Below are 17,885 nucleotides of genomic sequence, written 5' to 3'. Positions count from 1 at the left end.
AGTTAAACCATACTTTTGATTGCGCAGTTCAGAACACTCTTTCTGTAGAAAATGCAAGTGGACATTCGGAGCGCTAAGAGGGTAATAGTGGAAAAAGGAATATATTCAAATATAAACTACACAGAAGCATTCTGTGAAACTTCTTTCTGTTCTGTGCATTCAACAACGAGGGTTGAACCTTACTTTTGATTGAGCCGATCTGAAACACTCTTTCTGTAGAAACTGCAATTGGACATTCTGAGCACTAAGAGGCCTATATTGGGAAAAAGAATATCTACAAATAAAAACTGCACAGAAGCATTCTGTGAAACTTCTTTCTGTTGTGTTCATTTAACTAAAAGAGTTGAACCTTAGTTTTGATTCAGCCATTCTGAAACACTCTTTCTGTAGAAAATGCAAGTGGAGATTCGGAGCGCTAAGAGGGTAATAGTGGAAAAAGGAATGTCTTCAAATATAAACTACACAGAATCATTCTGTGAAACTTCTTTCTGATCTGTGCATTCAGCTAAGAGAGTTAAACCATACTTTTGATTGAGCAGATCTGAACACTCTTTCTGTAGAAAATGCAACTGGACATTTGGAGCGCTAAGAGGGTAGTCGTGGAAAAATGAATATATTCAAATATAAACTACACAGAAGCATTCTGTGAAACTTCTTTCTGATCTGAGCATTCAGCTAACAGAGTTAAACCATACTTTTGATTGAGCAGTTTTGAAACACTCTGTCTGTAGAAAATGCAACTGGACATTCGTAGCGCTAAGTGGGTAATAGTGGAAAAAAGAATATGTTCAAATATAAACTACACAGAAGCATTGTATGAAACTTCTTTCTGTTCTGTGCATTCAACTAACAGAGTTGAACCTTACTTTTGATTGAGCCGTTCTGAAACACTCTTTCTGTAGAAACTGCAATTGGACATTCTGAGCGCTAAGAGGCCTATATCGGGAAAAATAATATCTTCAAATAAAAACTACACAGAAGCATTTTTTGAAACATATTTCTGATATGTGCATTCAGCTAACAGAGTTAAACCATACTTTTGATTGCGCAGTTCAGAACACTCTTTCTGTAGAAAATGCAAGTGGACATTCGGAGCGCTAAGAGGGTAATATTGGAAAAAGGAATATATTCAAATATAAACTACACAGAAGCATTCTGTGAAACTTCTTTCTGTTCTGTGCATTCAACTACCAGGTTTGAACCTTACTTTTGATTGAGCCGTTCTGAAACACTCTTTCTGTAGAAACTGCAATTGGACATTCTGAGCGCTAAGAGGCCTATATTGGGAAAAAGAATATCTAAAAATAAAAACTACACAGAAGCATTCTGTGAAACTTCTTTCTGTTCTGTGCATTCAACTAAGAGAGTTGAACCTTACATTTGATTGAGCCGTTCTGAAATACTCTTTCTGTAGAAACTGCAATTGGACATTCTGAGCGCTAAGAGGCCTATATTGGGAAATATAATATCTTCAAATAAAAAGTACACAGAAGCATTGTGTGAAACTTATTTCTGATATGTGCATTCAGCTAACAGAGTTAAACCATACTTTTGATTGCGCAGTTCCGAACACTCTTTCTGTAGAAAATGCAAGTGGACATTCAGAGCTCTAAGAGGGTAATAGTGGAAAAAGGAATATATTCAAATATAAACTACACAGTAGCATTCTGTGAAACTTCTTTCTGTTCTGTGCATTCAACTAACAGTGTTGAACCTTATTTTGATTTAGCCGTTCTGAAACACTCTTTCTGTAGAAAATGCAATTGGACATTCTAATCGCTAAGAGGCCTACATTGTGAAAAATAATATCTCCAAATAAAAGCTACACAGATGCATTCTGTGAAACTTATTTCTGATCTGTAAATTCAGTTAACAGAGCTAAACCATATTTTTGATTGAGCAGTTATGGAACACTTTTTGTAGAAAATGCAAGTGGACATTCGGAGCGCTAAGATTGTAATAGAGGAAAAAGTAATATCTCCAATTAAAAACTACACAGAAGCATTCTCTGAAACACCTTTCGGTTCTCCGCATTCAACTAACAGTGTTGAGCCTTACTTTTGAAGGAGCAGTTCTGAAACACTCTTTGTGTAGAAACTGCCAGTGGATATTCGGAGCGCTAAGTGGGTAATAGTCCAAAAAGGAGTATCTTCAACTAAATACTGCACAGAAGCATTCTGTGAAACTTCTTTCTGCTCTGTGCATTCAACTAAGAGTGTTGAACCTTACATTTGATTGAGCCGTTCTGAAACACTCTTTCTGTAGAAACAGCAATTGGACATTCTGAGCGTTAAGAGGCCTATATTGGGAAAAATAATATCTTCCAATAAAAACTACACAGAAGCATTGTTGAAACTTATTTCTGATATGTGCATTCAGCTAACAGAGTTAAACCATACTTTTGATTGCGAAGTTCAGAACACTCTTTCTGTAGAAAATGCAAGTGGACATTCAGAGCGCTAAGAGGGTAATAGTGGAAAAAGGAATATATTCAAATATAAACAACACAGAAGCATTCTGTGAAACTTCTTTCTGTTCTGTGCATTCAACTACCAGGGTTGAATCTTACTTTTGATTGAGCCGTTCTGAAACACTCTTTCTGTAGAAACTGCAATTGGACATTCTGAGCTCTAAGAGGACTATATTGGGAAAAAGAATATCTACAAATGAAAACTACACAGAAGCATTCTGTGAAACTTCTTTCTGTTCTGTTCATTCAACTAAAAGAGTTGAACCTTAATTTTGATTGATCCGTTCAGAAACACTCTTTCTGTAGTAAATGCAAGTGGAGATTCGGAGCGCTAAGAAGGTAATAGTGGAAAAACGAATGTCTTCAAATATAAAATACACAGAATCATCCTCTGAAACTTCTTTCTGATCTGTGCATTCAGCTAACAGAGTTAAACCATACTTTTGATTGAGCAGATCTGAACACTCTTTCTGTAGAAAATACAACTGGACATTTGGAGCGCTAAGAAGTTAGTAGTGGAAAAAGGAATATATTCAAATATAAACTACACAGAAGCATTCTGTGAAACTTCTTTCTGATCTGAGCATTCAGCTAACAGAGTTAAACCATACTTTTTATTGAGCAGTTTTGAAACATTCTGTCTGTAGAAAATGCAACTGGACATTCGTAGCGCTAAGTGGGTAATAGTGGAAAAGAGAATATGTTCAAATATAAACTACACAGAAGCATTGTATGAAACTTCTTTCTGTTCTGTGCATTCAACTAACAGAGTTGAACCTTACTTTTGATTGAGCCGTTCTGAAACCGTCTTTCTGTAGAAACTGCAATTGGACATTCTGAGCGCTAAGAGGCCTATATTGGGAAAAATAATAATTTCAAATAAAAACTACACAGAAGAATTGTGTGAAACTTATCTCTGATATGTGCATTCAGCTTACAGAGTTAAACCATACTTTTGATTGTGCAGTTCCGAACACTCTTTCCGTAGAAAAGGCAAGTGGACATTCGGAGCGCTAAGAGGGTAATAGTGGAAAAAGGAATATATTCAAATATAAACTACACGGTAGCATTCTGTGAAACTTCTTTCTGTTCTGTGCATTCATCTAACAGAGTTGAACCTTACTTTTTATTGAGCCGTTCTGAAACACTGTTTCTGTAGAAACTGCAATTGGACATGCTAAGCGCTAAGAGGCCTACATTGGGAAAAAGAATATCTTCAAATAAAAACTACACAGATGCATTCTGTGAAACTTATTTCTGATCTGTAAATTCAGTTAACAGAGCTAAACCATATTTTTGATTGAACAGTTATGAAACTCTCTTTTTGTAGAAAATGCAAGTGGACATTCGGAGCGCTAAGATTGTAATAGAGGAAAAAGAATATCTCCAATTAAAAACTACAGGGAAGCATTCTCTGAAACACCTTTCTGTTCTCCGCATTCAGCTAACAGAGTTGAGCCTTACTTTTGAAGGAGCAGTTCTGAAACACTCTTTGTGTAGAAACTGCCAGGGGATATTCGGAGCGCTAAGTGGGTAATAGTCCAAAAAGGAGTATCTTCAACTAAATACTACACAGAAGCATTCTGTGAAACTACTTTCTGTTCTGTGCATTCAACTAAGAGAGTTGAACCTTACATTTGATTGAGCCGTTCTGAAACACTCTTTCTGTAGAAACTGCAATTGGACATTCTGAGCGCTAAGAGGCCTATATTGGGAAAAATAGTATCTTCAAATAAAAACTACACAGAAGCATTTTTTGAAACATATTTCTGATATGTGCATTCAGCTAACAGAGTTAAACCATACTTTTGATTGCGCAGTTCAGAACACTCTTTCTGTAGAAAATGCAACTGGACAATTGGAGCGCTAAGAGCGTAGTAGTGGAAAAAGGAATATATTCAAATATAAACTACACAGAAGCATTCTGTGAAACTTCTTTCTGATCTGAGCATTCAGCTAACAGAGTTAAACCATACTTTTGATTGAGCAGTTTTGAAACACTCTGTCTGTAGAAAATGCAACTGGATATTCGTAGCGCTAAGTGGGTAATAGTGGAAAAAAGAATATGTTCAAATATAAACTACACAGAAGCATTGTATGAAACTTCTTTCTGTTCTCTGCATTCAACTAACAGAGTTGAACCTTACTTTTGATTGAGCCGTTCTGAAACACTCTTTCTGTAGAAAATGCAATTGGACATTCTGAGCGCTAAGAGGCCTATATTGGGAAAAAGAATGTCTACAAATAAAAACTACACAAAACTATTCTGTTAAACTACTTTCTCTTCTGTTCATTCAACTAAAAGAGTTGAACCTTAGTTTTGATTGAGCCATTCTGAAACACTCTTTCTGTAGAAAATGCAAGTGGAGATTTGGAGCGCTAAGAGTGTAATAGTGGAAAAAGGAATGTCTTCAAATATAAACTACACAGAATCATTCTGTGAAAATTCTTTCTGATCTGTGCATTCAGCTAACAGAGTTAAACCATACTTTTGATTGAGCAGATCTGAACACTCTTTCTGTAGAAAATGCAACTGGTCATTTGGAGCGCTAAGAGGGTAGTAGTGGAAAAAAGAATATGTTCAAATATAAACTACACAGAAGCATTTTATGAAACTTCTTTCTGTTCTGTGCATTCAACTAAGAGTGTTGAACCTTACATTTGATTGAGCCGTTCTGAAACACTCTTTCTGTAGAAACAGCAATTGGACATTCTGAGCGTTAAGAGGCCTATATTGGGAAAAAAAATATCTTCCAATAAAAACTACACAGAAGCATTGTTGAAACTTATTTCTGAAATGTGCATTCAGCTAACAGAGTTAAACCATACTTTTGATTGCGAAGTTCAGAACACTCTTTCTGTAGAAAATGCAAGTGGACATTCGGAGCGCTAAGAGGGTAATAGTGGAAAAAGGAATATATTCAAATATAAACTACACAGAAGCATTCTGTGAAACTTCTTTCTGTTCTGTGCATTCAACTACCAAGGTTGAATCTTAGTTTTGATTGAGCCGTTCTGAAACACTCTTTCTGTAGAAACTGCAATTGGACATTCTGAGCTCTAAGAGGACTATATTGGGAAAAAGAATATCTACAAATGAAAACTACACAGAAGCATTCTCTGAAACTTCTTTCTGTTCTGTTCATTCAACTAAAAGAGTTGAACCTTAATTTTGATTGATCCGTTCTGAAACACTCTTTCTGTAGTAAATGCAAGTGGAGATTCGGAGCGCTAAGAAGGTAATAGTGGAAAAACGAATGTCTTCAAATATAAACTACACAGAATCATCCTCTGAAACTTCTTTCTGATCTGTGCATTCAGCTAACAGAGTTAAACCATACTTTTGATTGAGCAGATCTGAACACTCTTTCTGTAGAAAATACAACTGGACATTTGGAGCGCTAAGAAGTTAGTAGTGGAAAAAGGAATATATTCAAATATAAACTACACAGAAGCATTCTGTGAAACTTGTTTCTGATCTGAGCATTCAGCTAACAGAGTTAAACCATACTTTTGATTGAGCAGTTTTGAAACACACTGTCTGTAGAAAATGCAACTGGACATTCGTAGCGCTAAGTGGGTAATAGTGGAAAAAAGAATATGTTCAAATATAAACTACACAGAAGCATTGTATGAAACTTCTTTCTGTTCTGTGCATTCAACTAACAGAGTTGAACCTTACTTTTGATTGAGCCGTTCTGAAACTCTCTTTCTGTAGAAACTGCAATTGGACATTCTGAGCGCTAAGAGGCCTATATTTGGAAAAATAATATCTTCAAATAAAAACTACACAGAAGCATTGTGTGAAACTTATTTCTGATATGTGCATTCAGCTAACAGAGTTAAACCATACTTTTGATTGGGCAGTTCCGAACACTCTTTCTGTAGAAAATGCAACTGGACATTCGGAGCGCTAAGAGGGTAATAGTGGAAAAAGGAATATATTCAAATATAAACTACACAGAAGCATTCTGTGAAACATATTTCTGTTCTGTGCATTCAACTACCAGGGTTGAACCTTACTTTAGATTGAGCCCTTCTGAAACACTCTTTCTGTAGAAACTGCAATTGGACATTCTGAGCTTTAAGAGGACTATATTGGGAAAAAGAATATCTACATATGAAAACTACACAGAAGCATTCTGTGAAACTTCTTTCTGTTCTGTTCATTCAACTAAAAGAGTTGAACCTTTGTTTTGATTGAGCCGTTCTGAAACACACTTTCTGTAGTAAATGCAAGTGGAGATTCGGAGCGCTAAGAAGGTAATAGTGGAAAAACTAATGTCTTCAAATATAAACTACACAGAATCATCCTGTGAAACTTCTTTCTGATCTGTGCATTCAGCTAACAGAGTTAAACCATACTTTTGATTGAGCAGATCTGAACACTCTTTCTGTAGAAAATGCAACTGGACATTTGGAGCGCTAAGAGCGTAGTAGTGGAAAAAGGAATATATTCAAATATAAACTACACAGAAGCATTCTGTGAAACTTCTTTCTGATCTGAGCATTCAGCTAACCGAGTTAAACCATACTTTTGATTGAGCAGTTTTGAAACACTCTGTCTGTAGAAAACGCAACTGGACATTCGTAGCGCTAAGTGGGTAAAAGTGGAAAAAAGTATATGTTCAAATATAAACTACACAGAAGCATTGTATGAAACTTCTTTCTGTTCTGTGCATTCAACTAACAGAGTTGAACCTTACTTTTGATTGAGCCGTTCTGAAACACTCTTTCTGTAGAAACTGCAATTGGACATTCTGAGCGCTAAGAGGCCTATATTGGGAAAAATAATAATTTCAAATAAAAACTACACAGAAGAATTGTGTGAAACTTATCTCTGATATGTGCATTCAGCTTACAGAGTTAAACCATACTTTTGATTGTGCAGTTCCGAACATTCTTTCCGTAGAAAAGGCAAGTGGACATTCGGAGCGCTAAGAGGGTAATAGTGGAAAAAGGAATATATTCAAATATAAACTACACGGTAGCATTCTGTGAAACTGCTTTCTGTTCTGTGCATTCACATAACAGAGTTGAACCTTACTTTTTATTGAGCCGTTCTGAAACACTGTTTCTGTAGAAACTGCAATTGGACATGCTAAGCGCTAAGAGGCCTACATTGGGAAAAAGAATATCTTCAAATAAAAACTACACAGATGCATTCTGTGAAACTTATTTCTGATCTGTAAATTCAGTTAACAGAGCTAAACCATATTTTTGATTGAACAGTTATGAAACTCTCTTTTTGTAGAAAATGCAAGTGGACATTCGGAGCGCTAAGATTGTAATAGAGGAAAAAGAATATCTCCAATTAAAAACTACAGAGAAGCATTCTCTGAAACACCTTTCTGTTCTCCGCATTCAGCTAACAGAGTTGAGCCTTACTTTTGAAGGAGCAGTTCTGAAACACTCTTTGTGTAGAAACTGCCAGTGGATATTCGGAGCGCTAAGTGGGTAATAGTCCAAAAAGGAGTATCTTCAACTAAATACTACACAGAAGCATTCTGTGAAACATCTTTCTGTTCTGTGCATTCAACTAAGAGAGTTGAACGTTACATTTGATTGAGCCGTTCTGAAACACTCTTTCTGTAGAAACTGCAATTGGACATTCTGAGCGCTAAGAGGCCTATATTGGGAAAAATAGTATCTTCAAATAAAAACTTCACAGAAGCATTTTTTGAAACATATTTCTGATATGTGCATTCAGCTAACAGAGTTAAACCATACTTTTGATTGCGCAGTTCAGAACACTCTTTCTGTAGAAAATGCAACTGGACATTTGGAGCGCTAAGAGCGTAGTAGTGGAAAAAGGAATATATTCAAATATAAACTACACAGAAGCATTCTGTGAAACTTCTTTCTGATCTGAGCATTCAGCTAACAGAGTTAAACCATACTTTTGATTGAGCAGTTTTGAAACACTCTGTCTGTAGAAAATGCAACTGGACATTCGTAGCGCTAAGTGGGTAATAGTGGAAAAAAGAATATGTTCAAATATAAACTACACAGAAGCATTGTATGAAACTTCTTTCTGTTCTCTGCATTCAACTAACAGAGTTGAACCTTACTTTTGATTGAGCCGTTCTGAAACACTCTTTCTGTAGAAAATGCAATTGGATATTCTGAGCGCTAAGAGGCCTATATTGGGAAAAAGAATGTCTACAAATAAAAACTACACAGAACTATTCTGTTAAACTACTTTCTCTTCTGTTCATTCAACTAAAAGGGTTGAACCTTAGTTTTGATTGAGCCATTCTGAAACACTCTTTCTGTAGAAAATGCAAGTGGAGATTTGGAGCGCTAAGAGGGTAATAGTGGAAAAAGGAATGTCTTCAAATATAAACTACACAGAATCATTCTGTGAAAATTCTTTCTGATCTGTGCATTCAGCTAACAGAGTTAAACCATACTTTTGATTGAGCAGATCTGAACACTCTTTCTGTAGAATATGCAACTGGTCATTTGGAGCGCTAAGAGGGTAGTAGTGGAAAAAAGAATATGTTCAAATATAAACTACACAGAAGCATTGTATGAAACTTCTTTCTGTTCTGTGCATTCAACTAAGAGTGTTGAACCTTTCATTTGAATGAGCCGTTCTGAAACACTCTTTCTGTAGAAACAGCAATTGGACATTCTGAGCGTTAAGAGGCCTATATTGGGAAAAATAATATCTTCAAATAAAAACAACACAGAAGCATTGTTTGAAACTTATTTCTGATATGTTCATTCAGCTAACAGAGTTAAACCATACTTTTGATTGCGAAGTTCAGAACACTCTTTCTGTAGAAAATGCAAGTGGACATTCGGAGCGCTAAGAGGGTAATAGTGGAAAAAGGAATATATTCAAATATAAACTACACAGAAGCATTCTGTGAAACTTCTTTCTGTTCTGTGCATTCAACTACCAGGGTTGAATCTTACTTTTGATTGAGCCGTTCTGAAACACTCTTTCTGTAGAAACTGCAATTGGACATTCTGAGCTCTAAGAGGACTATATTGGGAAAAAGAATATCTACAAATGAAAACTACACAGAAGCATTCTGTGAAACTTCTTTCTGTTCTGTTCATTCAACTAAAAGAGTTGAACCTTAGTTTTGATTGATCCGTTCTCAAACACTCTTTCTGTAGTAAATTCAAGTGGAGATTCGGAGCGCTAAGAAGGTAATAGTGGAAAAACGAATGTCTTCAAATATAAACTACACAGAATCATCCTCTGAAACTTCTTTCTGATCTGTGCATTCAGCTAACAGAGTTAAACCATACTTTTGATTGAGCAGATCTGAACACTCTTTCTGTAGAAAATACAACTGGACATTTGGAGCGATAAGAAGTTAGTAGTGGAAAAAGGAATATATTCAAATATAAACTACACAGAAGCATTCTGTGAAACTTGTTTCTGATCTGAGCATTCAGCTAACAGAGTTAAACCATACTTTTGATTGAGCAGTTTTGAAACACTCTGTCTGTAGAAAATGCAACTGGACATTCGTAGCGCTAAGTGGGTAATAGTGGAATAAAAATATGTTCAAATATAAACTACACAGAAGCATTGTATGAAACTTCTTTCTGTTCTGTGCATTCAACTAACAGAGTTGAACCTTACATTTGATTGAGCCGTTCTGAAACTCTCTTTCTGTAGAAACTGCAATTGGACATTCTGAGCGCTAAGAGGCCTATATTGGGAAAAATAATATCTTCAAATAAAAACTACACAGAAGCATTGTGTGAAACTTATTTCTGATATGTGCATTCAGCTAACAGAGTTAAACCATACTTTTGATTGGGCAGTTCCGAACACTCTTTCTGTAGAAAATGCAAGTGGACATTCGGAGCGCTAAGAGGGTAATAGTGGAAAAAGGAATATATTCAAATATAAACTACACAGAAGCATTCTGTGAAACTTCTTTCTGTTCTGTGCATTCAACTACCAGGGTTGAACCTTACTTTAGATTGAGCCCTTCTGAAACACTCTTTCTGTAGAAACTGCAATTGGACATTCTGAGTTCTAAGAGGACTATATTGGGAAAAAGAATATCTACAAATGAAAACTACACAGAAGCATTCTGTGAAACTTCTTTCTGTTCTGTTCATTCAACTAAAAGAGTTGAACCTTAGTTTTGATTGAGCCGTTCTGAAACACACTTTCTGTAGTAAATGCAAGTGGAGATTCGAAGCGCTAAGAAGGTAATAGTGGAAAAACTAATGTCTTCAAATATAAACTACACAGAACCATCCTCTGAAACTTCTTTCTGATCTGTGCATTCAGCTAACAGAGTTAAACCATACTTTTGATTGAGCAGATCTGAACACTCTTTCTGTAGAAAATGCAACTGGACATTTGGAGCGCTAAGAGCGTAGTAGTGGAAAAAGGAATATATTCAAATATAAACTACACAGAAGCATTCTGTGAAACTTCTTTCTGATCTGAGCATTCAGCTAACAGAGTTAAACCATACTTTTGATTGAGCAGTTTTGAAACACTCTGTCTGTAGAAAATGCAACTGGACATTCGTAGCGCTAAGTGGGTAATAGTGGAAAAAAGAATATGTTCAAATATAAACTACACAGAAGCATTGTATGAAACTTCTTTCTGTTCTGTGCATTCAACTAACAGAGTTGAAGCTTACTTTTGATTGAGCCGTTTTGAAACCATCTTTGTGTAGAAACTGCAATTGGACATTCTGAGCGCTAAGAGGCCTATATTGGGAAAAATAATATCTTCAAATAAAAATTACACAGAAGAATTGTGTGAAACTTATTTCTGATATGTGCATTCAGCTTACAGAGTTAAACCATACTTTTGATTGCGCAGTTCCGAACACTCTTTCCGTAGAAAAGGCAAGTGGACATTCGGAGCGCTAAGAGGGTAATAGTGGAAAAAGGAATATATTCAAATATAAACTACACGGTAGCATTCTGTGAAACTTCTTTCTGTTCTGTGCATTCATCTAACAGAGTTGAACCTTACTTTTGATTGAGCCGTTCTGAAACACTCTTTCTGTAGAAACTGCAATTGGACATGCTAAGCGCTAAGAGGCCTACATTGGGAAAAAGAATATCTTCAAATAAAAACTACACAGATGCATTCTGTGAAACTTATTTCTGATCTGTAAATTCAGTTAACAGAGCTAAACCATATTTTTGATTGAGCAGTTATGAAACTCTCTTTTTGTAGAAAATGCAAGTGGACATTCGGAGCGCTAAGATTGTAATAGAGGAAAAAGAATATCTCCAATTAAAAACTACAGAGAAGCATTCTCTGAAACACCTTTCTGTTCTCCGCATTAAACTAACAGAGTTGAGCCTTACTTTTGAAGGAGCAGTTCTGAAACACTCTTTGTGTAGAAACTGCCAGTGGATATTCGGAGCGCTAAGTGGGTAATAGTCCAAAAAGGAGTATCTTCAACTAAATACTACACAGAAGCATTCTGTGAAACTTCTTTCTGTTCTGTGCATTCAACTAAGAGAGTTGAATCTTACATTTGATTGAGCCGTTCTGAAACACTCTTTCTGTAGAAACTGCAATTGGACATTCTGAGCGCTAAGAGGCATATATTGGGAAAAACAATATCTTCAAATAAAAACTACACAGAAGCATTTTTTGAAACATATTTCTGATATGTGCATTCAGCTAACAGAGTTAAAGCATACTTTTGATTGCGCAGTTCAGAACACTCTTTCTGTAGAAAATGCAAGTGGACATTCGGAGCGCTAAGAGGGTAATAGTGGAAAAAGGAATATATTCAAATATAATCTACACAGAAGCATTCTGTGAAACTTCTTTCTGTTCTGTGCATTCAACTACCAGGGTTGAACCTTACTTTTGATTGAGCCGTTCTGAAACACTCTTTCTGTAGAAACTGCAATTGGACATTCTGAGCGCTAAGAGGCCTATATTGGGAAAAAGAATATCTACAAATAAAAACTACACAGAAGCATTCTGTGAAACTTCTTTCTGTTCAGTTCATTCAACTAAAAGAGTTGAACCTTAGTTTTGATTGAGCCGTTCTGAAACACTCTTTCTGTAGAAAATGCAAGTGGAGATTCGGAGCGCTAAGTGGGTAATAGTGGAAAAAGGAATGTCTTCAAATATAAACTACACAGAATCATTCTATGAAACTTCTTTCTGATCTGTGCATTCAGCTAACAGAGTTAAACCATACTTTTGATTGATCAGATCTGAACACTCTTTCTGTAGAAAATGCAACTGGACAATTGGAGCGCTAAGAGCGTAGTAGTGGAAAAAGGAATATATTCAAATATAAACTACACAGAAGCATTCTGTGAAACTTCTTTCTGATCTGAGCATTCAGCTAACAGAGTTAAACCATACTTTTTATTGAGCAGTTTTGAAACACTCTGTCTGTAGAAAATGCAACTGGGCATTCGTAGCGCTAAGTGGGTAATAGTGGAAAAAAGAATATGTCCAAATATAAACTACACAGAAGCATTGTACGAAACTTCTTTCTGTTCTCTGCATTCAACTAACAGAGTTGAACCTTACATTTGATTGAGCCGTTCTGAAACACTCTTTCTGTAGAAAATGCAATTGGACTTTCTGAGCGCTAAGAGGCCTATATTGGGAAAAAGAATGTCTACAATTAAAATCTACACAGAACTATTCTGTGAAACTACTTTCTGTTCTGTTCATTCAACTAAAAGAGTTGAACCTTAGTTTTGATTGAGCCATTCTGAAACACTCTTTCTGTAGAAAATGCAAGTGGAGATTTGGAGCGCTAAGAGGGTAATAGTGGAAAAAGAATGTCTTCAAATATAAACTACACAGAATCATTCTGTGAAAATTCTTTCTGATCTGTGCATTCAGCTAACAGAGTTAAACCATACTTTTGATTGAGCAGATCTGAACACCCTTTCTGTAGAAAATGCAACTGGTCATTTGGAGCTATAAGAGGGTAATAGTGGAAAAAAGAATATGTTCAAATATAAACTACACAGAAGCATTGTATGAAACTTCTTTCTGTTCTGTGCATTCAACTAAGAGTGTTGAACCTTACATTTGAATGAGCCGTTCTGAAACACTCTTTCTGTAGAAACAGCAATTGGACATTCTGAGCGTTAAGAGGCCTATATTGGGAAAAATAATATCTTCAAATAAAAACTACACAGAAGCATTGTTTGAAACTTATTTCTGATATGTGCATTCAGCTAACAGAGTTAAACCATACTTTTGATTGCGCAGTTCCGTACACTCTTTCTGTAGAAAATGCAAGTTGACATTCGGAGCGCTAAGAGGGTAATAGTGGAAAAAGGAATATATTCAAATATAAACTACACAGAAGCATTCTGTGAAACTTCTTTCTGTTCTGTGCATTCAACTACCAGGGTTGAACCTTACTTTTGATTGAGCCGTTCTGAAACACTCTTTGTGTAGAAACTGCAATTGGACATTCTGAGCGCTAAGAGGCCTATATTGGGAAAAAGAATATCTACAAATAAAAACTACACAGAAGCATTCTGTGAAACCTCTTTCTCTTCAGTTCATTCAACTAAAGGAGTTGAACTTTGGTTTTGATTGAGCCGTTCTGAAACACTCTTTCTGTAGAAAATGCAAGTGGAGATTCGGAGCGCTAAGTGGGTAATAGTGGAAAAAGGAATGTCTTCAAATATAAACTACACAGAATCATTCTATGAAAATTCTTTGTGATCTGTGCATTCAGCTAACAGAGTTAAACCATACTTTTGATTGAGCAGATCTGAACACTCTTTCTGTAGAAAATGCAACTGGACATTTGGAGCGCTAAGAGGGTAGTACTGGAAAAAGGAATATACTCAAATATAAACTACACAGAAGCATTCTGTGAAACTACTTTCTGATCTGAGCATTCAGCTAACAGAGTTAAACCATACTTTTGATTGAGCAGTTTTGAAACACTCTGTCTGTAGAAAATGCAACTGGACATTCGTAGCGCTAAGTGGGTAATAGTGGAAAAAAGAATATGTTCAAATATAAACTACACAGAAGCATTGTATGAAACTTCTTTCTGTTCTGTGCATTCAACTAACAGAGTTGAACCTTACTTTTGATTGAGCCGTTCTGAAACACTCTTTCTGTAGAAACTGCAATGGAACATTCTGAGCGCTAAGAGGCCTCTATTGGGAAAAAGAATGTCTACAAATAAAAACTACACAGAAGAATTGTGTGAAACTTCTTTCTGTTCTGTTTGTTCAACTAAAAGAGTAGAACCTTTGTTGTGATTGAGCCGTTCTGAAACACTCTTTCTGTAGAAAATGCAAGTGGAGATTCGGAGCGCTAAGTGGGTAATAGTGGAAAAAGGAATGTCTTCAAATATAAACTACACAGAATCATTCTATGAAACTTCTTTCTGATCTGTGCATTCAGCTAACAGAGTTAAACCATACTTTTGATTGATCAGATCTGAACACTCTTTCTGTAGAAAATGCAACTGGACAATTGGAGCGCTAAGAGCGTAGTAGTGGAAAAAGGAATATATTCAAATATAAACTACACAGAAGCATTCTGTGAAACTTCTTTCTGATCTGAGCATTCAGCTAACAGTGTTAAACCATATTTTTATTGAGCAGTTTTGAAACACTCTGTCTGTAGAAAATGCAACTGGGCATTCGTAGCGCTAAGTGGGTAATAGTGGAAAAAAGAATATGTTCAAATATAAACTACACAGAAGCATTGTATGAAACTTCTTTCTGTTCTCTGCATTCAACTAACAGAGTTGAACCTTACTTTTGATTGAGCCGTTCTGAAACACTCTTTCTGTAGAAAATGCAATTGGACCTTCTGAGCGCTAAGAGGCCTATATTGGGAAAAAGAATGTCTACAAATAAAAACTACACAGAACTATTCTGTGAAACTACTTTCTGTTCTGTTCATTCAACTAAAAGAGTTGAACCTTAGTTTTGATTGAGCCATTCTGAAACACTCTTTCTGTTGAAAATGCAAGTGGAGATTTGGAGTGCTAAGAGGGTAATAGTGGAAAAAGGAATGTCTTCAAATATAAACTACACAGAATCATTCTGTGAAAATTTTCTGATCTGTGCATTCAGCTAACAGAGTTAAACCATACTTTTGATTGAGCAGATCTGAACACTCTTTCTGTAGAAAATGCAACTGGACATTTGGAGCGCTAACAGGGTAGTAGTGGAAAAAAGAACATGTTCAAATATAAACTACACAGAAGCATTGTATGAAACTTCTTTCTGTTCTGTGCATTCAACTAAGAGTGTTGAACCTTACATTTGATTGAGCCGTTCTGAAACACTCTTTCTGTAGAAACAGCAATTGGACATTCTGAGCGTTAAGAGGCCTATATTGGGAAAAATAATATCTTCAAATAAAAACTACACAGAAGCATTGTTTGAAACTTATTTCTGATATGTGCATTCAGCTAACAGAGTTAAACCATACTTTTGATTGCGCAGTTCCGTACACTCTTTCTGTAGAAAATGCAAGTTGACATTCGGAGCGCTAAGAGGGTAATAGTGGAAAAAGGAATATATTCAAATATAAACTACACAGAAGCATTCTGTGAAACTTCTTTCTGTTCTGTGCATTCAACTACCAGGGTTGAACCTTACTTTTGATTGAGCCGTTCTGAAACACTCTTTGTGTAGAAACTGCAATTGGACATTCTGAGCGCTAAGAGGCCTATATTGGGAAAAAGAATATCTACAAATAAAAACTACACAGAAGCATTCTGTGAAACCTCTTTCTCTTCAGTTCATTCAACTAAAGGAGTTGAAATTTGGTTTTGATTGAGCCGTTCTGAAACACTCTTTCTGTAGAAAATGCAAGTGGAGATTCGGAGCGCTAAGTGGGTAATAGTGGAAAAAGGAATGTCTTCAAATATAAACTACACAGAATCATTCTATGAAAATTCTTTGTGATCTGTGCATTCAGCTAACAGAGTTAAACCATACTTTTGATTGAGCAGATCTGAACACTCTTTCTGTAGAAAATGCAACTGGACATTTGGAGCGCTAAGAGGGTAGTACTGGAAAAAGGAATATACTCAAATATAAACTACACAGAAGCATTCTGTGAAACTACTTTCTGATCTGAGCATTCAGCTAACAGAGTTAAACCATACTTTTGATTGAGCAGTTTTGAAACACTCTGTCTGTAGAAAATGCAACTGGATATTCGTAGCGCTAAGTGGGTAATAGTGGAAAAAAGAATATGTTCAAATATAAACTACACAGAAGCATTGTATGAAACTTCTTTCTGTTCTGTGCATTCAACTAACAGAGTTGAACCTTACTTTTGATTGAGCCGTTCTGAAACACTCTTTCTGTAGAAACTGCAATGGAACATTCTGAGCGCTAAGAGGCCTATATTGGGAAAAAGAATGTCTACAAATAAAAACTACACAGAAGAATTGTGTGAAACTTCTTTCTGTTCTGTTTGTTCAACTAAAAGAGTAGAACCTTTGTTTTGATTGAGCCGTTCTGAAACACTCTTTCTGTAGAAAATGCAAGTGGAGGTTCGGAGCGCTAAGAGGGTAATAGTGGAAATAGGAATGTCTCCAAATATAAACTACACAGAATCATTCTGTGAAACTTCTTTCTGATCTGTGCATTCAGTTAACAGTGTTAAACCATACTTTTGATTGAGCAGATCTGAACACTCTTTCTGTAGAAAATGCAACTGGACATTTGGAGCGCTAAGAGCGTAGTAGTGGAAAAAGGAATATATTCAAATATAAACTACACAGAAGCATTCTGTGAAACTTCTTTCTGATCTGAGCATTCAGCTAACGGAGTTAAACCATACTTTTGATTAAGCAGTTTTGAAACACTCTGTCTGTAGAAAATGCAACTGGACATTCGTAGCGCTAAGTGGGTAATAGTGGAAAAAAGAATATGTTCAAATATAAACTACACAGAAGCATTGTATGAAACTTCTTTCTGTTCTGTGCATTCAACTAACAGAGTTGAACCTTACTTTTGATTGAGCCGTTCTGAAACACTCTTTCTGTAGAAACTGCAATTGGACATTCTGAGCGCTAAGAGGCCTATATTGGGAAAAAGAATGTCTACAAATAAAAACCACACAGAAGAATTGTGTGAAACTTCTTTCTGTTCTGTTTGTTCAACTAAAAGAGTTGAACCTTAGTTTTGATTGAGCCGTTCTGAAACACTCTTTCTGTAGAAAATGCAAGTGGAAATTCGGAGCGCTAAGAGGGTAATAGTGGAAAAAGGAATGTCTCCAAATATAAACTACACAGAATAATTCTGTGAAACTTCTTTCTGATCTGTGCATTCAGCTAACAGAGTTAAACCATACTTTTGATTGAGCAGATCTGAACACTCTTTCTGTAGAAAATGCAACTGGACATTTGGAGCGCTAAGAGAGTAGTAGTGGAAAAAGTAATATATTCAAATATAAACTACACAGAAGCATTCTGTGAAACTTCTT

The sequence above is a fragment of the Symphalangus syndactylus genome, chromosome 2 (genome assembly GCF_028878055.3).
Source record: "Symphalangus syndactylus isolate Jambi chromosome 2, NHGRI_mSymSyn1-v2.1_pri, whole genome shotgun sequence".
NCBI classification, from domain to species: domain Eukaryota; kingdom Metazoa; phylum Chordata; class Mammalia; order Primates; family Hylobatidae; genus Symphalangus; species Symphalangus syndactylus.
This window is presented reverse-complemented; position numbering follows the sequence as displayed.